Source organism: Myotis nattereri (assembly GCF_964212035.1).
Source record: "Myotis nattereri genome assembly, chromosome: 18".
Taxonomy (NCBI): Eukaryota; Metazoa; Chordata; class Mammalia; order Chiroptera; family Vespertilionidae; genus Myotis; species Myotis nattereri.
The window spans coordinates 34,882,799-34,909,249 of record NC_138093.1 but is presented as its reverse complement, the minus strand read 5'-3'; the positions used below and the strand labels follow the sequence as shown (position 1 = coordinate 34,909,249).

Below are 26,451 nucleotides of genomic sequence, written 5' to 3'. Positions count from 1 at the left end.
CTATTGACTATATTCCCTATTCTGTAGTTTATATCCCTGTGAGTAATTTTATAACTGGAAGTTTATACTTTCTAATATCTTCCACCTTGTTCACCCATCTCCACTCCCCATCCCCTTCTGGGTGCCATCAGCTTGTTCTCTGTATCTATGAGTTAGTTTCTGTTTTCTTTTGTTTGTTCATTTATTTTGTTTTTTAGATTCCACATATAAGTGAAATCATATATTTGTCTTTCTCTGTCCGACTTATTTCACTACCATAATACCCTCCAGGTCCATCTATATTGTCACAAATGGCAAAATTTTATTCTTTTTTATGGTTGAGTAATAGTCCATTGTATATACAGGATTGGGCAGAAGTAGGTTTACAGTTGTAATACAAATAAATAATACAATAGTTAATAAGTAATAACACAAGAATAAACTGTTTTCCATACTCACAGCCTACTTTGGCCTACCCCTGTATGTACCACAGCTTCTTTATCCACTCATCTTATCGATGGATACCTAAGTTGCTCCCATATCTTGACTATTGTAAATAATGTTGCAGGGAACATGGGGTGCATATGTCTTTTCAAATTAGTGTTTTCTACTTCTTTGGATAGATACCCAGCAGTTGGATTGCTGGGTCATAAGGTAGTTCTAGTTTTACATTTTTAAGGAATTTCTATACTGTTTTTCATACTGGTTGCACCAATTTACAATCCCAGCAACAGCAGATAAGGGTTCCTTTTTCCCACATCCTCACCAACACTTTGTCTTTCTGATAATAGTCATTCTTTATATATATTCTTGGTAGTAATCCTTTGACAGGTGTGTGCATATTCAGTATCTTCTCCTAGGTTGTAACGTGTCTTTGCATGTACCTTAAGGTTTTTTCCTAAGTAGGTTTGTAGAGGTATACCTTACATAAATAAAATTCAGCTTTATGCCCTGGCTGCTGTGGCTCAGTTGGTTGGGTGTCAACCCTGAATAGTTGCTGGTTCGGTTCCCAGTCAGGGCACATGTAGGTGGTAGGTGGTGTTGTAGGCAGCTGATTGATATTCCACTCTCGCATCGATGTTTCTCTCTCTCCCTCTCCTTTTCTCTCTCTCTCTAAAAATCAATAAATTTTTTTTTTTAAAATTCAGCTTTGTTAGGTATACAAGCCTATGAATCTTACAAACACATACAGTTGTTAACCACCATAATCAAGATACAGAATATCTCCATCATTCCAAAAAGTTCTTGCCCTGGACAGTGTGCTCAGTGGTTAGGACATTGGCGCGCGCGTGTACACACACACACACACACACACACACACACACACACCCCGAAGTGTCTCAGGTTTGATTCCTGGTCAAGGGCACATACCTGGGTTGCTGGTTTGATCCTTGGCCCCGGTCAGGGAGTGTGCAGGAGGCAAATGTCTCTCACATCAATGTCTTTCTCCCTCTCTCTCTGTCTGTCTCTTTCTTTCTTTCCCTCCCCCCCACCCCTTTTCCTTCCACTCTAAAAAATCAATAGAAGAAAATACCCTTATCTACTCACCTGTGGACAGGCATTTGGCTTGTTTCTACTTTTTAGCAATTATGAATAAACGTGGTATTCACATGTAGGTTTTTGTATGGGCATATATTTTAATTTCTCTTGGGTAGATACGTAGGAGTAGGATTACTAGGTCACTTTTTTTAGGCTATTCTGGTAGGTGTGCATACGTGTGTGTGTGATAGCTCACTGTGCGTTGGTTCTTTTCAGTGTGTTTTAAACTGCATTCCCCTGAGGGCTAATGATGTCGAACACCTTTTCAGGTGCTTATCTGCCATCTAAACATCTGCTTTGGTGAAATGTCTTTTCATGCCTTCCGACCAGGTTCTAGCTGAATTGCTTGCATCTTTACTGCTGAGTTTTGAGAGGCAGATTCTAGAACTGGTTCTTTGTCAGACATGTGGTTGCTCCCACTCTCCCTCCTCTTTCACAGACCTGAGTTTTTAATTTCGATGAAGTTCATTTTATCAATTTTTCCTTCCATGGGTCATGCTTTCGGTATCAAATCTAAGAACTGTTTGCTTAGCCCTAGATCTCAGGGATTTTCTCCTGGTTTTATTTTAATATTTTTTTATTGATTTCAGAGAGGAAGGGAGAGGGAGAGCGAGATAGAAACATCAGTGATAAGAGAGGATCATTGATTGGCTGCCTCTTGTACTCCCCACAGCTGGGATTGAGCTCACAACCCGGGCATATGCCCTGATCAGGAATCAAAACTTGATCTCCTAGTTCACAGGTCAGCGCTCAACGACTGAGCCATGCCGGCCGGGTTCTCCTGTTTTTATTTTAGAATAATCTACAGCTACTAAAAATGTTGCTGTGATTTTGATAGAGATTGCATTCAGCTATATCCATTTGGGGAGAATTTGCATATTTACTATGTTGGGTCTTCTACTCCATGAACGCAGTATGTCGCTCCAGTTATTTAGATCTCTGATTTCTTCCATCAGTGTTGTGAGGTTTTCAGCTGCAAGCCCTGTACATGTCTTGCTGTAGTTATTTAAATGTATCGCTGTATACGTAGACCGTCTCTGGGAGGACACACAAGAGCCTGGTAACAGTGGCTGGCGGGGAGCGGGCTGGGTGGGACTGGGAAGCATGGTCAGGTTTGGGAGGGAAATTTACTTCTAGATACTTTTACTGCGTAGGCATTTGTATCTTTTGAGTTTCATATCATGTGAAGAGATTAACTCTTAAAAAAACAACAAGTAAAATTATTTTTAAATGCTTAGGTAAGGAGAGAGAGAGAGAGAGAGAGAGAGAGAGAGAGAGAGAGAGAGAGAGAGAATGGGTCTTCCTTTGAAGTCTTTGTTCCCTGAGCACAGACTGGATATCCAGGGGCAGAAGCACAAGACCCAGGGCCCAGGAGGAGTTCAGTTTTGTACTTCTTCAGAAATATGCGCGGATAGAATCAAAGGATTTCATGGAGGAAAAGTGCTAGATCCAGGGGTGGGGAACCTTTTTCCTGCCAAGGCCGTTTGGGTATTTATGACACCAATCGAGGGCCATACAAAATGATCAGCTTAAAAATTAGCCTGCTGTACTTAGACAAGCATTTAATTAACTCACCCCTAATGCCTCGGCAGGGCCGACCAAACCATTTAGTGGGTCTTATACGCCCTGCGGACCAGACGCTCCCCACCCCTGGGTTAGAGATCCCCCAGACCCGCTTTATCGTGTGGCAGAGGGAAAAACAATCTGAGAACAACATTTGCTGAGAAGAAATCTGTAAATACTCCCAGGCAGACATTAGCTGTGAGCGCTGAGGAGCAGCTTGGGGGCTGGTGAGCAGCCCAGCACTCCTTCCTGGGGTCAGGCTGATGTGCCGTGCCTCCTCTTGTCCGTGGTGAGCACCTTCCCCGCCATACCTGCCCTCCCGCCCAGGCCTCATTCAGAGGAACCCAGTAGGTGTCTGGCCTCTGGAATCTACGGGCAGTGCCCAAGGTGCCCAGCAACCTGGCCCCGGTCCCCACCCGTCTGTGACTGAGAGCTGCTCTTCTCGCAGCCTTCGGGATATCAGGGATCTGACTGGATCCCTGTTTCTCCCCAGAGCATCCAGCATCCTTCCTGGAACCTTCCAATCCCTGGGTCAGATGGAGGGTCTCTACCAGAGGTGGGCAACCTTTTTGTGAGTGCGTGCCAAAACCAGCAAAATCTCTGACTCAAAATTCTTCTGCATGCCAACCCTAATTTTTTGAGAACGTGTTACGCCTACTTGATATCTCTTAAGGTGTACGTATGTGAAGAACCTTGAAGAAATAATAAAATTCATTCGAGCGACAAAAACACAGTATATGATGATGAAAAATATTTATTTTTTAATGTATACATGTACACTGATAGTCCGACAGAAAACTTTATGACTTCGTTTGATATTATCAGTGGAACTTTTGCTGCTGCACCACTGATGACAGAGATTTTACATCAGGTTTACATTTCGTGACCTTCAGAGATATGCACGAGCTACTACTTTCATCCGTCAGGCTACTCCTATTACGAGACGTAACAAAATTCATCACTGAGAACAAAGATTCACAATTGTAAATGGAAGATTATAAGAGAGGGTTTTGCGTGCCAGCAAAAGTTACTGGCGTGCCATGTTTGGCACACGTGCCAGGGGTTACCCACCCCTGGTCCATACCCTGGGTTCATTTAGCCCCTAAAAGTATTGGTGGTGATTGTAATCTCACTCATCTTTAAGGGCTCTCTTTCTGTTTGTCTGTCTTCCTGCAAATCATAGCTCCCATTTGATTCTCACAGCAACCCCAAAGGACGGATCTGATCCCCAATTTTCAAATAATCGTAAATATATGTACAAAAAATTGTTTCCCAAGTCCTTTCCCATCCATTATCTCATGGCAATCCTTCAACACTGTCCTAGAGGCAGAGAAAGTTTTATTAACCCAGATGTACAAATGAGGATATTGAAGAGGCAACGGTGAAATAGTGGCCTTTGGAGGTAAGAACATGTGGGATTGAATCCGGGCTCAATGGATTCTTTACACCATTTCCCTCCGGTGCAAACTGGGGACAATAATCTCATTATCCTTTGTCATCATCCTGGATTGATGGCAGCATCATCCAGATTAAATGACTATACAAGAATTAGCATTCTAATGATTTCAAAACATTTTTTAAAATGTTTTACAAAAGAAGAGAGAATAATATAGTGAACCCAATGTACCCATTATTGGTCCAAGGCCAATCTCATCTCAGCTATACTCCTACCCACTCCTTTTTTTTTTCTTTATTCAACCATGAACTATTTTCAAAATAATGAACTATTTCCCTAAAATCTCCACAAGGTGACTCATGAGTTGTTTGGAGTTTTAAAAATACTATTAGGGATTTGTAAGATTTAAACGCATTTGTTAAGCTTCATTCTATTGCAGTTATGATCCTCATTGATGCTCAGCTTGACCAGGGAAGCCTTCGTCTGGCTGGCTCTGGGTCCTCTCGGCATGACTGTAGTAGTCTTTGACACTTGTTTGTGTGACAGGATGTTCTAGGTTCATGTTGTACATTTACTGCATCAGCTGTTTCTCCAAGGAAGCCTGCTTTCTTTGTGGGGGATGGTAATTATAATCTGATTAATAGGGGTGTTCATTTCTACTGGAATAATCCTTGTTTCTAGGCCTTACAGAGCTAGGAAGAGTGTGCGTGTGTGTGTGTGTGTGTGTGAGAGAGAGAGAGAGAGAAAGAGAGAGAGAGAGGGAGGGAGAGAGAGAGAGAGAGAGAGAACATACTGATACTTCCAGTTCACAATCAGGGCTACAGAATTTTTGCCTGATCTCATCAATCCTACATTTGCATCTTCTTTCAGTAAGAAACTCTTATTTCTCAGCAACACCAATATTATTACTCACTAGAGGCCTGATGCACGAAATTCATGCAAGGGCCTGCCCCCCCCCCCCCCCCCCCCCCCCCCGCTGCAGCTTTGTCTGGAAGGAAGGACAAGGATGTCCGGAAGGATGTCGGTCTAATTAGCATATTACCCTTTTATTATTATAGATTTAATTTATCCCAAAATCACATACAGAAGTCTCAATAATAATACCATAATATCATCAATACATTGTTGAAAACAGCTTAAGACTGGGGAGAGGGGACAGTTCTTTTTATCCGTATGGCATTTGCCTCCAAGGATGTGCAGTCCAATTACTGTGTTTTAGTTTCTGTGTGTGTAATTGTAACAACCAGTTGGCCACATGGTCTCGTTTCTTGCTTTTTATTTTAGAGATTTCTTTTAAAAATATTAATTGTATTTTATAATTATATCAGATACACATTCCAAACAAATCCACAAAACAAGGAATAGCCAGCTTTTCTCCCTGTCCCCTCCACCTCATTCATACCCCTCCCTATAGGCCTTTTAAATTTATTTTATGCTTTACCTTTCATTGTCTTATTAAAGCTATAAGCAAATACATATATATGTTTTTCCTTCCCCCTTTTCGTAAATAAATGTTAGCATATTAAACACACTTTTTCCTTTTTTTTTTCAATTAACAATAATCCTGGAGATTACAACAGAAACATATAGTATATATTTCAAATAGATTTCTAGAACCAGGATTTCTGGGGTCATCAAGTAAGTGCATATTTATTTTGCTAGATAATGCCATGCTCCCCTCTACAAAGGTGGATTTTACCATTTCCTGCAGGTACACTGTAATGTTAAAGCAAATAATTAAGTGGGGTATGTTATCTGTACTGAGAAAGGTGAAATGATTGCCCAGGAGGACTGGAGCTGGGACTTGAGCCTGCAGAATCCTCACTAAAGGCCCAGTGGTTGGACCCTCCCTACTGTACCTTTTCCCCATTGCACAGGTGAAGAATCTGAGACACATGTAGGAAAGCAATCCACCCTATCCTATAAAATAAAAGCCTAATATGCTAAGTGTCCAGTCGACCGGTCAGCTGTTCAACCAATCAAAGTGTAATACGCTAATGATATGCTAAGGCCGCTCAACCGCTTGGTATGACGTGCACTCACCACCAGGGGGCAGATACTCCAACCTGTGGGTTAGCTTGCTGCTGGGGTCCAGCTGATCGGGACTGAGCAAGAAGGGCCAGACATGCCCTGGAGTCCTCCCAAGGTCCCTCCCAACTGGCCAACCTCCCACATCCCTCCCCAGCCCGGATCAGCTTAGCCTGTGCCCTCTCGCAATCCGGGACCCCTCAGGGGATGTTGGAGAGCCAGTTTTAGCCCTATCCCGCAGGCCAGGCCAAGGGACCCCACTGGTGCACGAATTCGTGCACCGGGCCTCTAGTATGACATAACAAGCTAGAACTTAAAATCCATGTTGCCTGACACTAAATTAACTCTCCTTTCAACGTGTTATCATTTATGGTGAACTCGTTTGATTATCTGTAGATGGGGAAGAAAAACATAATAGTTCTCCTAAGTAAGCTAAGAAAATGAATGCGATGATTAGGGGTAAATTCTCCCCTGGGTGGAGGAGGGATTCTTCAAGATAGGCCTTAACTCCTTTAGGTGAACAGGGAACCAGCAATTAGATTATGGTGTCGGGACATAATAATGATCTTCTAGGTGAAGAGATGCCCTCACCCCCAGGGTCTGACGGGCAGGCCCCTGGCAGAACCTCTCCGCTTCTGCCGAGTGCTCTGAGCATCGTGGGACGAAGATGCAGTTATGCTGCACAGAGTCTCCCACATAAGTGGGCCAAGATGTCATTTCCCAGTGGATGGACGAGCCGCAAACCACAGAGCCTGTTCTTTTTTTCCTAGAGTGACCCCGGGGTCTTCTTTGTGTGTGCTTTGCGACGTTGATTGACGTATGTGCAGTTTGGGACACTGGAGGTTCCCTTCCCGCCGCCTCCTCTGGTGCTGTGAGAAGGGGGCTGCATGAGGCAGAGACGGTGAGTGGGGCTCGGGCCTGGGGCTGGTCCGGGAGGGGTGAGGGTGGGGGCAGTGCTTGACTCTTGCTCCTGCTCTCAGATGAGAGGAGGCTCTTTGCCTGGCCCCCCGAATCTTCCGAGGGGACGTGTTCCTTCTCCCCAGAGTAGGACACAGAGCCAGACCTCGAGGCTCTGCTTTGCAAGGAGGCTGGCCTGGGAGAGCGTTTCTCCTTATTCCCCAGCCGGTGCTGTCAGCTGGCTTAGGCTTGCCATTGTCACGACTGCCCACCTTAATGGAAAAGCCTGGAAACAGCTTTGTTTGTGTCCTGCACCCCTCCCCCCCCCCCTTAGCCTGGCCTCCACAACCTGGGAGCTTCCTGAGTGACAGCCCCAGCATATGGGGGGCAGTCTGAGGACCCCTCCCCTGGGCGGAGCTTTGGGCCCCAGCAGATGGACAGCTGTCCAGGGAGCTGTAAGAGGCTGAGACCCACGTCGCTGAAGCCACACTCTGTGTCCAGGGTTTGCGTTGTTCCCATCTGGGTTAGAGTTTCCTGCTGCTCCCAGAATCTCCTGTTTTAGTCTCAGCCAGGGGAGGATGTGCAAGAAGTGAGGGCTACAATTCTAACCAAGGAGTAACTGACAGTGAACCCCACGCTCGCGGCCTGGAGGCTGCGGGCTGGGGGATCTACCTGAGGGGGGCACCTACCTGGGGCCTGAACAGAGGAAGGTTTCCGTATTGTTGAGTTTGCGCCTCTTTGCAGTTTGTCTTTCTCGCCCCAGCTCCCTTTCCGATGACCCTGTTCTCCCAGAAAGAGCTGGAGGTGGCGCTGGGAGGTTGCGGGAAGGAGGCTGAGAGGTGGGAGCAGAAATGCTGATGACGGGGATTTGGGATCTGGACCAAATCCAGCTCGACTTGCTTTGTGACCACAGGAAAGTCTCTCATTACTCTAGGCCTGGAGTTTCTGGCTTGTACAACGGGGTTAACAATGAACATCTTGTTGTCAAGATTAAATTCAGATTAAACAGATAGAGAGCCCTGCACAGTGCTCCCATATAGTAGGTGTTCAGTAAACGGAAGTTACAGTTACTTATCATATCAGCAGCAATATCAGCAGGAGCTCGGATGTACTTGTCTATCAGGGTAGCTTCTGTGTCAGTGGTTCTCAACCTTCTGGCCCTTTAAATACAGCTCCTCATGTTGTGACTCAACCATAAAGTTATTTTCGTTGCTACTTCATCACTGTAATGTTGCTACTGTTATGAATTGTCATGTAAATATCTGATATGCAGGGTGGTCTTAGGCGACCCCTGTGAAAGGGTCGTTCGACCGCCAAAGGGGTCGCGACCCACAGGTTGAGAACCCCTGCTCTGTGTGGTCCTGTGAGGGCCATAGCTTACGTGGAACAGTGCCGGGCTTTAGGACAAGCGGGGAAACCCATCCGCCCACAGGGCTTTTCACCTGGTCATTGTTACTGGATTCTGCAAAAGTGGTCCACCAGGCTCTTTTAATGGGCATGCAAAGACGTGCACAACAGTGTGGGAACAGACCCCCCAGTTTGTGACAGAACTGGGAGTCGGTCCAGCTTTGTGTCATTGTGCCCCCTCTCTTGGCACTTTTTCAAGTACCCTCCCTTCTTCCTATCCCTATGCCCACCCCCCAACCCCTCCACCACCCTCCCTGGGCACACACACTCCGCTTGCCTATCCAGATCCCTGCCTGAGGAAGCCGGAGCCACTCCGTCCCCTCATGGGGGAGGCAGCACTGCCCAGCAGCGCATCTGCTGGCAGCTGGAGCACACACGTTCTCCCCTCGCACCTCTCGGCATTTTACTCTCATCAGCAAACCCCAGAGTTGGTGCAGAGCTTCATTTTTACGGCGTGTCTGTTTACATTCATTGGGTCATTTCACTTTCACGACAATTCTGTGATGTGAGCAGCACTGGCGTCATCATCGAATACACCGAGGCTCAAAAAGTTCACAACGTTCATTAGCACCTGGGGCCGCGGGAGAACTTAGATGCCGTGAGTCCTGGACTGTGTTCCTTGCTGTGGCACCACACTGCCTCCTCGGGTCTGAGGCTCCGCTCATGAGAGGCCCAAGGACTGGGAGGCGCTCAGAGAAAGCTTTAAAAAGGGGAAAAGAGCGCAGAGAACACGCCAAGCAGGGACATGCGGCATGTGGGGGACAGTACGTTCTGAGAGAAGGGGCGCTGACCCAGGTTTCTTCGGAGGATGATGATCATCATTACAATAATCAGCATAGTGGGTGCTCCCCAAGCACCAGGCCCTGTGTGCTGTGCTCCACATGTGTTTTCCTTAGAATTCTCCTCACAACGACCCGGTGAAAGAGGGCCCATCATTACCCCCATTTTCCTGTGGCAGAAATACAGAAAGACTAAGGAAGGTGCTCGAAGTTCCCTGTCTAAGCAAGTGCAGCACCTGCATTCGACCCCCACCGCGCACCCTGGGACCCTCAGGGCTGACCACTTGGGTTGGGCTGCAGTGTCTTTTCTGCGGCTTGTTGGTGCCAGGTCTCCCTGGAAACTCTGCATAGCTGTTTCTGAGCAAGCCTCTGGGCAGCTTCCAGGTGGGAGTCTGATCTGCCCTCCTAGCAGGAAGCCTCGTAAAAGGGAGTCCTCGGTTTAGTGCTCCTCCTTCCCTCTGGCTCTTGTCCTTTTGTTGGGAGGCCGCTGCCATCTGGAGCCACCCAGGCATCTGCTCAGGAGCACACTCCTCCCACTTCCCCCCACCCCCCAGCTCCAGGCAGGCACCTTCCTGCACTCAGGCTAAGCCCCCACCCTCCTCTCCCCACCCCCAGTGCTTCAGCTCCTGTCCTCAACGCAGGGCAGAGAAACCCCCAGACCCCCCAGGCCTTCAATCCCCCGAATGGATGCATTTGGTTGATCGCGTTCACACTCCTAAGCCCCTGCTGCCTGTTGGTGAGAATATGGGCCTCATCTCTCCAGGAACATGACCACAGGCCATCACAGGCTGCATGGGCTCAGGGCAGCTGTCTGTTGGTTGGGGGAGGGCCCATGGAGCTGCATTAGGAATGGTCTGTATTGCTTCCCACCCCCTGCCCAGGACCGATTCCAGGCCCCTGAAATAGCACCCAAGCTTAGCCACTGTTTTTGTGAGCGCAGAGACCCGCAGGACGAAGTGAGGGGCTGTGAGTGGCAGCAGTGAAATCTATTCCCCTCAGTAGCTGGTGTTGCCACCTGCTTCTTCCCATCTTTGTTTGTTTGTTAGTTAGTATGTTTGTTTTGTTAACCCTTACCCAAGGATATTTTTTCCACTGATTTTTTTAGAGAGAGTGGAAGGGAGGGAGAGAAACATCGATGTGAAAGAGACAAATTGATTGGTTGCCTCTCACATGCACCCCGACCGGGGCTGGGGATCGAACCTGCAACCGAGGTATGTGCCTTTGATCGGAATTGAACCCAAGACCCTCTGGTGCTCTGACCACTTACCCACACCGGCAGGGCTAACCCCATCTTTTCCCTGGAGGCTGGGCTGATGGGTTTGGGGCAGCATGTCACCCTCTGAATTTCGGTTTCTCGGGAGGACCATAGACTATAGCAGAGGGAGACCCCTCTGCACGCTGATGTCTGCCTCACCCAGGGCGTGAGACACAAAGCTCTCCTCTGCCCCTGGAGCCGCCAGTGCCTGGTGTAAGGATCGCGGCTGCCAGCACTTTGCACCAGACTCCTAGACAAATGGTGCGTCTTGTAATGCAGGAAGCAGCCTTCCCTGTCGGTTCCACCTCCCCCCTCTAGGCTCCTGTATTTTCACGTCTCCCCCAGCCTGTAGCAGCCTGCTGGGCTGGCGGTTGGACCCAGACTGATGTCTGTGTTGGATGTAAATGCAGAGGGGGGCGGGGGGGGGGAACAGATGCTGCTTCCTCCTGCTGTCTTAGTCCTCCCCCCAACCCCCAGATCATGTCAGGAAGGAATTTTGAAAATGCAACTGGGGATATGCTATCCTGGGAAGATCGGCAGCTAGACGAATATTGCCAGCAGGGTAGGCGTCACCGCTGAAGAACTGACCCGGCTTCTCTCTCTGGGACCACCTGCAGCCAGGTGCAGTTATGTCATAGGTCAAGGGGCATTGGTGGAAGAAGCTGGCATGAAAAAGGGGGTGTGAAGGGCTTTGGTTAAGGAAACCCTGGCAGAGGCAGAGGAGAGGGGAGCCCAGAGCTGCTCTGGCTGGTCTGGGATCTTGCAGGAGCCTCCCTCTCCTCGGGTGCCTGTGCAGATAACTATATGTTGGCTCTAAGAGTGAATAATGACTCCTTGGGCCCAGAGCCAGCATACGGTTATTTGCACAGGCATTGTGTGTTCTGTAGATCTACAAAGTAGATTTGTGGATTCGAAAGCTGAACTTTTCCAACACCATTTAGCAAAGCAGTACAAGCAGCTGTAACTTGGGGGAAAGGGGAAAGGACCAATGGTTTTTGAATGCCAAGTTCGTGTCAAGTCTTGGGTTAGATGCTATATGTATACATTAGCCATTCATTTAAAAGAAACTAACTCAGAAGATAAAATAAATTAATTCAAATTAATGAATCATCATCACAACAACCTTGTAATATGTGCACCTGTCCCACTCAGAGAGCAGGAAACTGAGGCTCTAAGACAGTAAACAAATTGCTGAAGACCTCGCAGCAGGTAGAAATGGCTGAGGGGGGACTGAAACTCAGGTGTTTGGCCCCAAGTCCTTGCCCTTTCCATGTGCCCGAGGGATTATACGCCACTTCCTCTTGGAGCTTCATCCCTGAATCCACGTCTGGTGTTTCCCCTCGTCTGTGTGGCTTCCTAGCTGGTGTGCTGTTCACCTCTGGTAAGCCCAGCCCTGTTCTGCTCTGAGCTGGTGTTCGCTCCTGTGAAGAACACAGAAAAAAGGTAGAAGACACTCACCTTTGAGAAGCTCATGGTCACCCAGCCAGCATCGCTCAGTGGTTGAGCACCAGCCTATGAACCAAAAGGTCATGGTTTGATTCCCGGTCAAGGCACATGCCTGGGTTGTGGGCGCGATCCCCAGTGTGGAGCGTGCAGAAGGCAGCCAGTCAAGGATTCTCTCTCATCATTGATTTTTCTTTTTTTTTTCTTTTTTAAAATATATTTTATTGATTTTTTACAGAGAGGAAGGGAGAGAGATAGAGAGTTAGAAACATCGATGAGAGAGAAACATCGATCAGCTGCCTCCTGCACATCTCCTACTGGGGATATGCCTGCAACCCAGGTACATGCCCTTGACTGGAATCAAACCTGGGACCTTTCACTCCGCAGGCCGACGCTCTATCCACTGAGCCAAACTGGTTTTGGCTCATCATTGATTTTTCTATCTTTTTTCCCCTCTCCCTTTCTCTCTGAAATCAATTATATATATATATATATATATATATATATATATATATATATACACACACACACACACATACATACACATATATATAAATTTTTTTAAAGAAATATCCTTTTTTTAAATAAAAGAAGTTCATGGTCTGGGTAAGGGGTGGCCATCTCTCTTTCCCCCACCCCAAGCTTCTCCTGTAGTCTTGCCCCTCATTGTTTTTCCTGCTTTAGCTCAGTGGATGGTTTTCAAATGGCTTTAGATCCTTAGTCTATTGAAACCAGGCTGGGAATCGGACAAACAGAGGTTGGAATAAGCAGCTTAGCAGAGTGACATCGTGAGCAGATGGACAGTGGCCTGACTCTAAGTGGATGCCTCATTCATGGAGCCTGGGAGCCCCTCGGTCAGTGCCGGGGGTGAGGACGCTGGTTTGAAGGAAAGGTGGCTGGGCTTTGCACAGGCGTCTTTATTAGGAAGCTACTGGGGCCCAGAGAGTGTGGTTTCGGGCCGTTCTGCCTGCAGCATTCTGATGTGTAGAGTTTGTGACTTACTCAAGGTGACATGCGAGAACTTAGCCCTGGGCCTTTTAAAAAAAAGTCAGTATTCAATATATTAAAGTAAAAAAACCCCAAACCTTTTCATTTAAACGAGCAGATTTTTCAATTCTCTTCATAAATCTCATACATTTTAACAATCACTTGTTTGATTCCGTTGCTAAACTGAGTTCGTAAATTCCTTTGAACATTTGAAACTGCCTGTATGAATGTAAGCATTCACCTTCCCTTTTTATCTGAGAAGGTTTTATTACACACAGAGGGGATGGGGCTCAGCAGCTGCTGCCTCCCGCAGGCCGCCAGGACCCTGGTCAGCTCCTCTCCCTTCCTCTTGGTTGGGATGTGTGTCCCCATTCTTCTGGTTTTCTTTTTCCTTTATCTCTTTTCTTTTCTTCTTTTCTTCTTTTCTTTTCTTTTCTTTTCTTTTCTTTTCTTTTCTTTTCTTTTCTTTTCTCTTCTCTTCTCTCTCTCTCTCTCATTTATTTTGTTTTGGTTTCCAATTACAGTTGAGATCCCACCCTTTCCTTGATTAGCTTCTGCCCTCTTGTCCGTGGAGGCCATGAGCAGCTCTGTGGTGCACCCTCGACCCTATCCCACAGGAGGTGGCTGTGCCTCGCTCGCTCACCTTCTTGGTCCCTTGTGGCCCTTGTGGAGGCCACAGCCATGAGAGCACAGAGCCGTGGCTGTTGCCCTTGAATGGCTGCCGTGATGGAAGAAATTCACTTTCCTGTTTGAGGTATTACGATTTCATGACAAAGTCTTCCAAGTCCTAATGTAATTCTTTTTTTTTCTCATTAATATTTTAAACAACAGCACCTTTATTGAGGTATAATTCGCATACCGTTCACCGATTTAAGTGTGCAACTCTGTGCTCGTTAGCATATTCCTCACTACGCTTAATTTTAGAACATTTTCTTTACCTTCCCCCTCAAAAAACCCATACCCTTCAGCTGTGTCCCCTCCCCCCACCCTGGTCTCCTCTAGCCCCAGGCAATCACTAATCTACCCTCTAGCTCTACAGATTTGCCTACTCCTCCCCCTTTATATAAACGGAATCATCCAGCAGCATCACTTAGCATGATGTTTTCAAGTTCATACATGTTGTAACAGGTGCAGTATTTCATTCTTTTTACGGCTGGATAATATTCCAATATGTAGAGAGGCCACATTTTATTTATTCATTCTTCCATCGCTGGGCATTCGGTGGCTTCCACTTCTGGGCTGTTATTAATTATGCTGCTGTGAACACTCGTGTGCAAGTTTTCATGTGGACATATGGTTTAAGTTCTCTTGGGTAAATACGCAGGATGGAACTGTGGGCCCTATGATAACTCTGTGGGCTACCTTTCGAGGACTTCGCGGTCTTTTTATATGAATTCCAAGCCTCTGTTCCTGGCCTTCTGCCTTCAGTCTCCACTCTCTCTTCCGGGGTCCCACCTTCTGACCCTTCCCAACTCTCGGGCCCCACCCCTGAGGCCCGTCAAGGAGGATTATGATCACTTCCCCTCCAGCTCCTCTGAGCCACTTCCCTTTAATGGCATCTGCTGCTACCCTGGGAGGCAGCTGCTGCTTTCTGGTGTCTTTCCCACCCCCTCGAGAGGGGCTGAGCATCGCCACCCTCTCCCAGCTGGGAAGAAAGATGCGTGTAATTGCTGTGACACTCTCTCCCTCAGGGGAGAAGCGAGGATCTTGAGCTGGAGGTGGGGCTCCTCGTTTCCCACAGGGGCCACAGTTCCTCCGGAAGTGGGGGTCGCTTCCTGCTCTCCCTCTCAGACCGGTTTCCCTCTTGTCTGTTGGATTTCTTGCTAATGACTGAGGTGGAAGCTGTCTGCATGCCCTGCGCGTTAACTGCTGGTGTGTGTTTTTCCCAATCATCTTTACCTGCGCATCTGTCTCAGGAATGAGACTGGTGAGAACTCAGTTAATCATGAGCAGGGCCTCTGAGTGGAGCCTGAATAATGGAAATTCACAGAGACACACGGAGTTCAAGCCAGCCCTGCACAGCCCGTTAGTTCAGCCAATCGGCAGCTGCACCGACTGCATGTGAGAGTCTCCATTCCTTGTCTGTTTCCTCGTCCTGCCCCTCGGGGGATGAATGATTAAACAATAGTAATGAGGAAACGCACAGCCCCAAAGAACCCTAGAAATCAGCCCAATCGTAGCACCGACATGTCCTTCGCAGCGTGCCCAGTGCCAGGCTGTGGACCAGGCCACCTGTATACTGCAGGCTCCCTTGCTATGCCAGGATAAGATGTGCCAGGCTCCAGTTGGCCTGCGATCAGAGCGACTGAGCGATGCAACAACCCACTCCCTTCCGGCGTCAGGCTGTGCCCACAGGCTGTGCCACGCAGCGGCATTGTAATGCGGAAAAATAAAGATAACAGCCCAACGGCGCACTGCAAGCAGACAGCTGGCAGCCTCGTGGTTGACCCACACACACAGTTATGAAAAAGGGCTCGCATGTCCCTGCGTCCGGCTCTGTCATGGCAAACACGTGACCTCCCACTCCTGAAGTGACTGCACTGTTCGATGGGTGCAGCCTCCCTGTGGGGTCTCAGCCCGCCCTGCATCTTGAATACCAGGCTACTCTGTGAGTGTTCTGTGCCCCTAGAGAGCCTGGTGCGAACACTAGGTATCTGTGGTGATCATCACCTTCATAGAAAGGTCTCCTCCCCTTTCTTCCTTCCCCCCCCCCTCCCTCCTTGCCCTTTACCTTCAACTCAATAGCCTAGGCCAGTGGTCGGCAGACTCATTAGTCAGCAGAGCCAAATATCAACAGTACAACGATTGAAATTTCTTTTGAGAGCCAAATTTTTTAAACTTAAACTATATAGGTAGGTACATTGTTATTAACTTAATTAGGGTGCTCCTAAGGCTTAGGAAGAGCCACACTCAAGGGGCCAAAGAGCCGCATCTGGCTCTCGAGCTGCAGTTTGCTGACCACGGGTCTAGTGGCTCAGGTTTCAACCTAGAGATTAGTTCTGGGTATTGAGCAGGAAATAGCTGTTTTCAGCCAAATCTCTACCCCCCCCCGCCCCACCTCCTCCTCAGGTGGGAATCAGGGCCACCTGATATTATCATCCTGCCCCCCAACATACACCCATACTCCTGAGACCCCCAACTTAGCTGAGACGGAGCGGAGGAGCCAGGCCTGCCGGGCGCCCCTGCCACCACCACCAAGCAGATTGCCATCACTGGTTACACACAGCCCCTCACTCCTCCCAGACCCCTCCCCGTGGCCGTGAAAAGGAGCCAAGCTTGAAACACAGCCACAGAGCAGATGGAGACCACCCCCTTCCAACCCTGAGAAGGGAGGCGGGGGAAGGGAGAGTTAAATCCCCTACGCCAGGTTTCCTTGGCTCTCGGAAAAGCCCAGAAGACAACTGGTTGCACCCACACAGGCGAGGAAGCTGGGTGTCTCCTGGGCACGGGCAGGGACTAGACTCAGGCTGGTGAGTGCTTTCCTCACTCCTTGTGCCCTGGAGAGTCGTTCGGTGTCGAAGGCAGAGGTGGGAGGAGTACATGGGCAGACAGACTTTTCTTAAAGATGCTGAGACACGGCTCATTTCCTGGGGGTGAAGGGGAGATTGGGGAGACGTAATTCTCTGGCAGGTGCTCTCTGAAGGGAAATTCAGGGAGCTCCTTGCTGCTTCTTGTCCTGGTCTTACCCTCTTCCAGAGATGCCTGTCTTTCTCCTCCTTGCTTGGCACTCGGTCTCTTTGGGGCAGGCTAATGATCATCAATAGGAGGCATTTTGAGTTTCCAAGGAAACCACCCCCCACCCCACCCCCCAACTCCCCTTCAGATGCCTGTGAGTGGAGGCAGTGGAGGAGGCTCCAGTCAGCATCTGTTGCATCGTTCCTCGATGAGAGACGGAGGGAGATGACAGGGGTGGCAGAGGGCAAGAGGGGGGTGGGGCCAGGGAAGGAGGGCCCCCGTAGTGCCCGTGCCTGGACAATCCCTCTTCTGAAAGTGGACTTCAGAACCCAGAGCAGCTAATGGAGACCCTCCGGATGAGGGGGGTGGGGGGGATGAGGTGATGGCAGTTCTGGGGCAGTGCCTGGAGCAGCTGAATCCCTGGATTCTGAGAAGCCGCCTGCAGGGTGAGAAAACTGGGTGGCCCTGACCTGGTTAGACAGGAAGGTCAGAGGGAGTGAGGGAGGGATTTCAGGAAGAGGAGATGAGTGTGTCCGCTGAGCAGGGGCAGGGTTTGCGCCAGAGGATGCTGAATAGATATTGTCAGTGTGGTTACTGCTGGTATTTACTCCTCAGGCTTCTACTGTAACAACAGTTCTGTCATATGGGTTATTAACCAAAGGTTCATAATATACTGATTTGTTGATGGGATAAATATCTCCTGGTAATGGGAAGTGTCTGATGAGATGGCTGTTCACTCATCCCATGAATATTTATTATACTTTCTCACTACAGAGAGAGACAAGACATGGACTCTGAGCTCAAGAAATTCAGAGTCCGAGGCAGGAGATGGCATGAGTACAACTAATCCCACAGGAGAAGGAAATGACCGCTGGGACAGAGGGTGTGGGCGTGCAGGGTCAGCCACAAGGAGGATCGCCCCGTAGGGTCTTGGCGAAGAAGGGAATTGGCACAGTAGAGAAAGAAGGGACTCACGTTTCCATCCCAGGCAAAGGGGAGCAAAGATGGTCAAAGGGGAGGCGGCCTGTCTGGGGAGAGATGCGAGGCTGCAACACCTGTGCAGATGCTGAGGGAGACGGGCCGCAGGGGGTGGGAGCCAGGTCACCTGGTCACAGGCAGGAACCAGGTCTCCATGCTCCGCAGAAACTGGAGTTTGCATCTTAGGCCTGCCCCCTTTTCTGCAGGGAAAATAGGATAGAGGGTGGCCACGCCATGGCGCACTGCTCTGCCTCTAGTCTTCAAGAAAGAAAATGGAAAGAGAGTGAGTGTGACTGTTATGAAGGTAGCCTGAGCCACTCTGACTATAGTTACGTATAAACCATTTGCAACTGTTAATCGGCTTGTGTTGGGAACAGATTACTTTAGAAATACCTTACACCTGAGTCCTGGGTTTGAGCCTGTCTGCCCCGTGGGAGACACGTCTGAGCTGTTCCGATCTCGCCCGCCTGGCCCTTCGCACTCCTTATTTTGATGTCCCTCGATGTCCTCCTTTGTCTCAGCTCCTCTCTCTGATTTCTGAGCAGGTTGCTTCCAGGCAGTGATCACCAGCAGCCCTGCTGCGTTGTTGGTGTTTTGTTTTTGTCTTGGAGAAGGCCTGCGTTCTGTGTTGGCTCTGTTGGGCTTTTGGTATCTCCATTCCCCCACAATGCCCTGTGGCAGTGGTGTGTGAATGTGTTTCTTGTTGGACCTGCAGTACTATTCCAGGCACTTGATCGTTTATTCTGAGAACTAATTGCTGGCATGTGGCTCCACAGGGCTCCTCTGCGGTGTCCTTGGGCGTTCATTCCGGAGCACAGCCTCCGAGGACCCGCACAACTGTTTTGTTCATGGCTCTGAGCCTTTTAAACTGAACCCGTTTAGTTCCAAGGCTATGATCTCCCTGTACCTCAACCACCACGAGAGTTAGTCCCCTTTCTGTATTTTTTAAAATATATTTTTTATTGATTTCAGAGAGAAAGGGAGAGGGAGGGAGAGATAGAAACATCAATGATGAGAAAGAATGGGCTGCCTCCTGCACGCCCCACACTGGGGATTGAGCCTGAAACTTGGGCATGTGCCTGACCGGGAATTGAACCGTGACCTCTTGGTTCATAAGGTTGATGCTCAACCACTGAGCCACACCAGCTGGGCCCCTTTCTGTATTTTTATGTTAATTATTAACATCATCCTAATTCACTTGCCCAACCTAGAAATTTTGATGCCATCCTTCTCATCCACTGCCTGTCAGTCATCAGATCCTGTTGATTCTAACCCAGCAACTCTCCTCAAATCCCAGCGAGCCCCCGGAGACCATTCAGCCGTCTTCTGTCTCACACACTCTCTCTCACACCTGTGCGAGGGCAGCTGTAGATCTGGAATCTGAGAGAAGGCGAGTGGCATGGCAGTGAGAGGAGACATGTGCTCACTCCCAGAGCAGGAGGATGCTGTAGGGCAGGGTGGCCTGTGGCTAACCCCAGACCAGCACCTGTTGGTCAGACCACAGGCCCGCCCTTGGACTTAAGTTTACCGAGCTGTTCGGAACAAAGCCTGGGTGGAGTCACTTGGGCTCATCAGGAAGGACTACACTAAGAATAGTCAGGCCCACATTTGTTTCCTGCTTCCTGTTCTTGAGCATTGTCATTTGATCTCATCTTTATCATCTTTATCTCATCATTATCCATTTTATCCATCTGAAGCAGGCAAACAGGAACACTTGTTTTCATTTTTGAGGTTTCAAATATAAACGGCTTGGAAAGCAAGTAATTTACAAAAAGTAAGTGGCAGGCTTGAGACCTTTACTTGGATCTTCCATTCGGTAGCTACTCCCTGCCAAGGACAATGCCCAGCACTGGGGACACAAGAATGACCAGGGCCTGGTCTGAGCCCCAAGGATTCCACAAAGAGGGAGGAAGTTTAAGCCAGTGGTAAGCACACTGAGTCACTTCCAGCCCACTGCCTGCTTTGTGAATAAAGTGTTACTGGAACATATGTAGGCCCACTTCCTGTCCATGGCTGCTCTCACTTTACAATCATGAAGTTCAGTAGTTGCGATAGACACGTTATGTCTCACAAGGCCTAAAATCTATATATATATAAAGCCAACAACTGGACCGACTGATTGACCAGTTGCTATGAGGTGCATTGACCACCTCTGGGTCCCTCCCCGCAACCTGCAGGCTCCCATAGCTGGATGGCCAATGGGGAACCATGGGGAACCTGGATGGGTGGCAGCTGGGCAGGATTGGGGACTGGCGAGCAGGCACCTCTTGGTCCTTCCCCCTCCCCCTCCCGCCCCCTGGCCCACAGGCTCAGATCCATCTCCCGGCCAATGGGGAACTATGGTGGGTGGAGGTGGCAGGCGGGACTGAGGACTGGCAAGCAGGCGAAAGATGGCCCTGATCGAAGGCTACGCCTAGGGACCCTACCCATGCATGATTTCGTGCGCTGGGCCTCTAGTAGTTACATAAAGGGTCTTCGACCTTTACTTTAGGCATTGGTCTTACCACAATGTGCTGAGTGCCCTGGATGTAGAGGCAGACTTAAGATACAGTGGGCTGGACTCAGCTCCGCTGGGGGGTGGGCACAGGGAGCACAGGGAATTCCTCACTGATCAGAAGATGTCTGAACAGTGGTGTCTTGAAGATTGAGTAGGAATTAATCACATGACAAGGAGAGAAGGCCTTTTCAGGCACGTGTAAAGTATGGAGATAGTAAATGGAGTGGCTTGTTTAGAAAATGACATGTCATTCAATTAGGGAGCATGTAGGGTTTGGATGGGGTTGGAGAGGCCTGCAGGAGCCTGATCTCCAAGAGCCTTTGATGGTACACGTGGGAGCTTGGATTTGATCTTAACAGATTGATGGGGTGATAATGAAAGAGCTTTCAGCGGGGCACTGACATGATCAGATGGGGATTTAGACAAATCACTGTAATGGCAACACAGAGAATGGGTAGGAAGGAAACCAGATGGGAAGTGATGGCAGTAGCCCATGCGACCCGATACACATCAAGGGTTAGATGGGTGGGAGCGTGGAGAGGGGGAATGAGAGACACTGGGGAGTCCAGGGCCTTGGTGCCTGGGGCTGAGAAGAGGGGGGATTTCAGAGAGATTCCCTACATGGGCCTTAAATTACCGGGGTGAGTACCACCAACAGAGCTGGGGAATAGAGATGGGGGACGGGACCCCCTGCAGAGCCACTGAGAACATCAGGCAGAAGAAGAGGATCCATTCTGACCAGGGCTGCCATGGCGGCTGGAAGAGCCAGAGAGAAGAGGAGGCCCCCGAGTGGTGTGTCAGAGGCCAGGGAGGAACAGTGCTAGGAGGGGTGGATGGAGTGGTTGCCAGCTGTTAGTGCCTCCCACAGGTCTGGCGGGATAAAAGCTAAGAACACTGGATTTGGCCGTCAGGGGGCAGTGGCAGGGCTGGCGTGTGTTTGGATGAGGAGGGAATGGGAACTGGATGAGTACAATCGGAAGCCCATCCCTCTCTTTAAAAAAGAAACTTTCGCCCTGGTTGGGTAGCTCAGTTGGTTAGAGTGTCATCCTGATATGCCGAGGTTGCAATCAGTTGCAAGTGATAGAAAACTCAACTCCAAGTGGCTTAAAAAGCAAAGGGCATTGTAAACACATGTGTAATTAAAAGTCCACCAGTACGGCTTGGCTCGGGAACTGGTGGCCTGGTAGAGACCAGTAACTCAGCGACAGGCAGGATCTGGCTTCCTCTGTCTCCTCTGCCTGCATAATGTTGGATCATCCTCACATTGCACATGGAGACCCCGCCTCCCACCATCCTCTCCCCTTATGAGAGTTCCTCACCGGGGCTTTTTCAGAAGAGAGGGTCAATTTTCCCAGCAGTCCCAGCAAAATTCTCCATGAATCACACTACTGCCTCTTGCTGGATTAGATGCCTATTCTTAAATCATTCATAGGGTTGAGAGGGTAGGGAATGCTAATGGGCTTAAACTAATCAAAACCAGGGCAGGGTCACTCTGAGAAAGGGTAGAGATGAATTCTCCAAAGAAAAATATGTGTACGATTATTGATTGAATTGTATCTCCTCAAATCCCTGTGTTGAAGCTCTAACCTGCAATGTGACTGTGTTTGGAAATAGAGCCTTTAAAGAGGCGATTAAGGTTAAATGAGATCAGAGGGGTGGAACCTGATCCAATAGGGCTGGTGCCCTCATAAGAAGAGCCTGGGGTGCTCTTCCTCACACCCTGCCTTGCTGTTGCATGATTGCTTTGGGGCGCAGGGTCTGCATTGGAAAATGTATAGACTGTTGTGCAACGGTTTTCAGTTCTTTGTTTTACTAATAGAATCCTTCAAAATAAAACTTTATGCAAAACCCCAATGTAAAAGCAGGGGCTGTGAAGCAGCTCTGGTGAGAAGTGGGGCAGAGAGCGTCCCACCTGCTCCTCCCTCCCCAAATCCTCCTTCCCATGGAGAAGCCCCTGAGGCACCGCCTAGAACCCACCTTCTTGCTTCTTGGACCCAGTGTGAAAACCCAGCACTAAAATATTCTTAAGAAGTCCTCCTGCTCCCTCCTCATCGCCCTGAACAGTGTGTGCAGCCCAGGGTGGCCAGGAGGCTGCTGCTTTGAGTAACTTCACTGAAATGGTGGAGGCATTTCTGGGATTGGAAGCTAAGGGTCTGGCCTCACCCCAGAGGCTGCAGAGCCTCCTAAAGGGCCCCCCTGCTTCCACTGCCCCAGCCCCACATCCCTCTCGCCACTGAGCAGCCAAACAGACACCGCAGTGCTTACACCCTGCTTAGCATATAATTAAACTCCTTACATTGGCCCTCGATGCCCTCTGTGATCCGCCCTTGCCTCCCTCTCTGATCATGACTTGCCGCGTGCCCTCCACGCTCCAGCCACACTGGCTTCAGGTCCCTGCTCGTTTCCATCTGCTTCCTGTCGCCCAGCCTCTGCATAAGCATGGGTCCCTGCCTGGCATGGTTTTCTGAGCTGTCTTCACAATGGCTCCTTCCCTAACCATTCACTTCCCTTTATCACATCACCCTATTGTGGGTTTTTTTTTTCCTTTTTTTTTTTTTTAATAGATGTGATTATTTAGAGCACCTTCAGCAAATTGAGAGATTTCCCATATCCTCCCACCCCCACACATGCACAGTCATTATCAATATCCCCATCCAAGTGGTGCATTTGTTAAATTGATAAACCTACATGGACCCTCCATTATCACCTGGAGACCATAGTTTACATTATGGTTCACTCTTGGTGTTGTACACTCTTTGGGTTTGGACAAAGGTATCATGACATGCATCCTTCATTATAGTATCATACAGGAGAGTTCCACTGCCCTGAAAATCTCTGTGTTCTGCTGTTCCTCCATCCTCCCAGCCCTTGGCAACCACTGGTCTTTTACTGTCTCCATAGTTTTGACTTTCCCAGAATGTCATACAGCTAGAATCATACAGTATGTAGCCTTTCCAGATTGCCTTTTAAAATCTTCATTCAAGGACATGCTTAGAGAGAGGAAAGGAAAAAGAGAGTGACATCGATGTGAGAGAGAAACATCGATGGGTTGCATCCCATTCACAAACCCACAATCCAGATGTGTGCCCTGACCAGGAATTGAACCAGCAACCCTTCAGTGCCCATGACGACGCTCAACCAACTGAACCACTCGGCTGGCTCAGGTTGCCTTCTTTCATTTAGTCGTAGGCATTTAAGGTTCCTCCGTGCTTGAGAGCTCCTTTCTTTTTAGTGCTGAACAATATTCCATTGTGTGGGTGTACTACAGTTTACTTATCTATCCACTCACCTGCTGAAGGACATCTTGACTGTTTCCAAATTCCAGCAATATGGATTACGCCTCTGTGAGCATCTGTGTGCAGGGGATCCTGGGTTCTTCGTTGCACCGATGGCCTGATTTTTTCATTCAGTGTTTTTTTCCCTGTCTTCCCCCGCTGGCCTGTGAGCTCCATTGGACCAAAGAAACCTCTGCTGTCCCCGTGTGTGTTCTCTAGACCAGCAGTCGCCAACCTTTCGGACCTCATGGACCACCAGTGGTCTGCGGACCACCGGTTGGCGACCACTGCTCTAGACTGGTGCCTGCTACCAGATCTGTGAAGTGATGAATGGTGCGCTGACTGCCACCCCAAAGTGCAAGGCGGTTCTGCTCTAGGGGACATGGAGCTGGCAACTGAGCCACTCTCGGGGCCACCAGCCCTTTCTCCCCATCACGTCAGGTGTGCTGTGACCACCAGAGCAGCCTGCCCAGAATGGGGCCGTGGGAGCTGTGGGCCTGCCGTCCATCTGCCAGGGACAGCTTGTGGAACCAACACCAGGGGCCCCCAATCTAGGGAAAGAAAGAAAGCCAGGACCCCCAAAAAAGGAAAGATGGAAAGGTAGGCTGGGATGGATGGAGAATTATAACTTGCAGTTGCTATTGGCCATGACATGTAGGTAGCCAGAACCTTCCTACATCCCTGCAAGTTCAAAGCCCACTCACGGGCAACAGTGAGCACGTATTAAGCCTTTACTCTGCACCCCATGCTTTGCTGATTGATTTCTATAGAAAGTGTATGCTACGTCGTCACAGCAGCCCTCTGCGATAGCGCTGTGGTACCTGCGGTTTTCAGATGAGAAATACAGGCCTTCTAAGGTCCAATACGAGGCCTCCCCCTTGTGGGTGGGGAGCAGATTCAGATCCAGGCCATCTTGCTGCTCAGCCAATGCTCTCAGACTTGACAGGGTCCCCACCAATGGTTGATCATCACCCAGGCTTTTCTGGGTCCCACCTCAGCCATTTCGCATTTGAATCTCTCACAGTGTTAAAGGCCTTCAGTTCAAGGAGGTTGCCTGAGTGTGAGAAGCATCCTCATGTAAGATAACAGAGGTTCCAGGGCAGGGGTGGGGAACATCCGGCCCTCAGGCCGTATAAGACTCTCCAAATTACGTGGTCTGGCCCTGCCAAGGCATTAGGGGTGAGTTAATTAAATGTTTGACCAAATAGAGCAGGCTAATTTGTAAGTTGATGATTGTGTATGGCCCGAGAATGATGTTATAAATATCCAAAGGGTTCCCCTTCTGCATTGGGTTGTTTGTACACAGCCCCAGCACCCCTTGCCCAGACAGCTGTTGACTCTCCCTTTCTCGACTTGGAAGGGAATTTCCTCAGAATGTCCAGGAAGGATTGCAAGCTACGTACAAGGTAGCCTGAGCAGACCCGGCTTGGGGCACTGAGGGCGCCTGTATGACCCCATGGAATAAGCCATCCTCCTCATCCTCTGCTCTTTCATCTTTATGAGCACATTTTAGAGATCAATGCTATTTACATATTTTTTATTATTAAGGCAAAATTCACATATCATAACATTAACCATTTTAAAGTGAACAATTCAGGGGTATTTAGTATATTCACAATGTGTGCAGCCATCACCTCTGTCTGGTTCCAAACATTATCGTAACAACAAAAGGAAACCCTGTACCTATCCACCCCCCTCCCCTCTGCCTCTGGTAACCGCCATTCTGTGTCCCGTCTCTATGGATTTATCTGTTTGGGATATTTCATATAAATGAAATCGTTCTCTCAGAGAGCATATTGCCTTCAGGGGTCATCCACATGGTAGCATGTGTCAGAACATTTCTTTCTATGTCTGAGTAATACGTCATGGTACATACTAGTATATGATGAAATTTTTTGATTTAGTCTCCCCTCGATGGGTCTTTGGGCTGTTTCTACCCTCTGGCTATCGTGAATGATGCTGGTGTGACATGTGTGTACACGGACTTATTTGAGAACCTGTTTGTAATTCTTTGGGGTCTATGCCTAGGAGTAGAAATACGGGCTCCTATGGTAATTGATATTTTGAGGAACTGCCAAAATATATATTTCTTTTTTAAATAGTAACTTTACTAGGGAAATTGGGTGGGAAAACCCTGGGGGAGAAGTCAGGAGACCTGGGTTCTTTTCCTCGCTTTTCCACGAACCAGCTGTGTAACCTCGAGCAAGTCCTGTCCCTTTCCGGACTCTCGTTTCCTCGTCTGAAAAGCATGAAGCTAAATAATTCCTAAATCCCCTTCACTGTTAAGAATTTATTGGGAGAAAATGGGTCCCAGGGAGAATGGTGAAACAGCTAAAGGTGATTGACTGTGTTCCTTTTCTGCTGTGACTTTAAATTGTGAGTTAAAAGCACCCTCAATAAGTGGGCTTTTCCCCCCTGCCAACGTGTTTCTAGTTAATGAACAGCTTCTGGCTTCCTTTTTCCATCAAGATTCCCAGAAGAAGGTATCCCTCTCCCCATCACTCTGGCTGCTTGGCAGCTAGCTCCCTGGCAGTCATGGAGCCCACACTGGAGCCATCCCACTGTCCTCCCTGAAGGCGGGCTGCGCCTGCCCAGGGCCACTGCTCTCAGCACTGAGGTGTCAGCTGGGTAACCTGGGCCTGGCCTTTGGGGAGTGGGAGTCAAGAGAGGAGGCAGCAGACGTTCTGAGACAGTAAAAGGACCACCTGAGAGAGTCGGGAGGAAGACGGAAGACCGCCTATGATGCCTTTTAG

General features: G+C 48.9%; 1 protein-coding gene across 3 annotated transcripts in view; it reads left to right on the top strand.

Moving 5' to 3' along the window:
• Positions 1 to 26,451, top strand: part of NFASC (neurofascin) — a 182,869-nt gene that overhangs the window by 71,456 nt on the left and 84,962 nt on the right. Inside the window, exon 2 of one of the 3 annotated variants that reach the window (XM_081112395.1) lies at positions 7,276 to 7,406. The exons of the other annotated variants lie outside the window; for them this stretch is intronic. The gene's annotated coding sequence lies outside the window, so the exon portion shown is untranslated. The remainder of the gene's footprint in view (positions 1 to 7,275; positions 7,407 to 26,451) is intronic. 3 annotated transcript variants of the gene reach the window in all.